Genomic DNA, 1,389 nt, shown 5'->3' with positions numbered 1-1,389 from the left:
TATTCATGGATGGGGAAAACATCGACCGTTTGGACCAACTATTGGACTTTTGGAAAATTAGTAGTCTAGGTCACTGAATGAGAAAGAGAAAAAGCTTGAACCAAATGAAATTGGCACCTTAGACCGATATAGCTCTTCCAGAAAATCTTAGAATTACAGTTTCAGTCTCTCCAGAATTGTAACTGTAACTCTGGGCCAATGCCAATGACGAGATGATGATGATGATGAGTACAGCAGACAGCAGAGAAGTTTATATTAGATGACAGATGGAGAGGATTGAGAAGCGAGACCAATGAAACATAATTTTCAAAAAGTTATGCATGGATGAACGATTGTAAGCAAATAGATAAAAACCTACACTTTTCCTGATTTTGAGCTCATTTTTCTTCCTCTGAATTTCACTGCTGATATTACTTTGCTTATGAATTATGAGTCATCCACATAAAGCAGCAGACGGCAGTAAAAAAAAATGCAGAGAAGGAGTGACGGGCTTTACCCAATATCAACCATGGTTAATGTCGAAATTTAGAGATTTCTTCCAAGTCCGACTATTTCATTACCCGATACCTTGTTAATAGTAAACAATCTTTTATCGAGACAAGGTTTTTCGTACGTTTTCGTTGACAAATTCACAAATCTTTTCCTTTTGAGGTTTCCGTTCCAGCTGGAGAGAGGGTTAAGCAAAGAAATAAAGCACTGCATTGGACGCTTTAAACACGATGAACCATTAAAATTTACTTCATCGTGTGGAAGCATTCAACATATCATTAGTCTTGAGTAAGATAATAATAATAATAATAATGGTATAGATTTATAGTGCGCCAAACATCCCTTCATCAGGAGGGCTCTGGGCGCATAACATAGATTAACTTAATCATGAAGCCCTAACACAGTAACACGAACAACGCTAATTATACACATAATCAAAAGAAAGCCTGTCGGAAATAAGAATTTTCTTCAATCGACGCTTGAATTCCTCTAGTGAAGACGAAGAAACGTATCTCTAGTGGTAGTAAATTCCACAACCTTGGACCAGAATGCTGAAAGGCGCGTTCACCAGCCTTCACTCGACAGCGGGGTTTTCAGTTTGAGGTCGTTCGTTGATCGAAGCGATCGCTGTGGGTTAAAACCGTTCAACGAGGTTTGAGAGATATGCTGGTGACGAGCCCTCCAGGCATTTGAAAACGATAGTTGAAGATTTATATTTAATCCCTGGTCCACTGGCAGCCAATGCAGCTGCTGTAGTAATTCGGGAGCTGCATTTTTCTGTTTTTTCTGTAGTACAACGCGGGCTGCCATGTTCTGTATTTTCTGGAGTTTGTTTATTTTGTCCTTTGTGAGACCAACAAACAGTGCATTGCAGTAGTCCATTTTCGGGAATATCAAAGA

The 1,389-nt window shown here is 39.2% G+C and overlaps 1 protein-coding gene across 1 annotated transcript in view; it reads right to left on the bottom strand.

Annotated features, from left to right (window-relative positions):
• Nucleotides 1-484, bottom strand: part of LOC144956113 (dynactin subunit 6-like) — a 25,771-nt gene extending 25,287 nt beyond the window's left edge. Inside the window, exon 1 of the mRNA XM_078886466.1 lies at nt 359-484. The gene's annotated coding sequence lies outside the window, so the exon portion shown is untranslated. The remainder of the gene's footprint in view (nt 1-358) is intronic.
• Nucleotides 485-1,389: the final 905 nt, after the last annotated feature.

Source organism: Berghia stephanieae, chromosome 10, assembly GCF_034508935.2.
Source record: "Berghia stephanieae isolate SIO BIC M18660-M18661 chromosome 10, UCSD_Bste_1.3, whole genome shotgun sequence".
Lineage (NCBI taxonomy): Eukaryota > Metazoa > Mollusca > Gastropoda > Nudibranchia > Aeolidiidae > Berghia > Berghia stephanieae.
The sequence above is the reverse complement of the archived record's forward strand: the minus strand, read 5'-3'. Positions and strand labels throughout refer to the sequence as shown.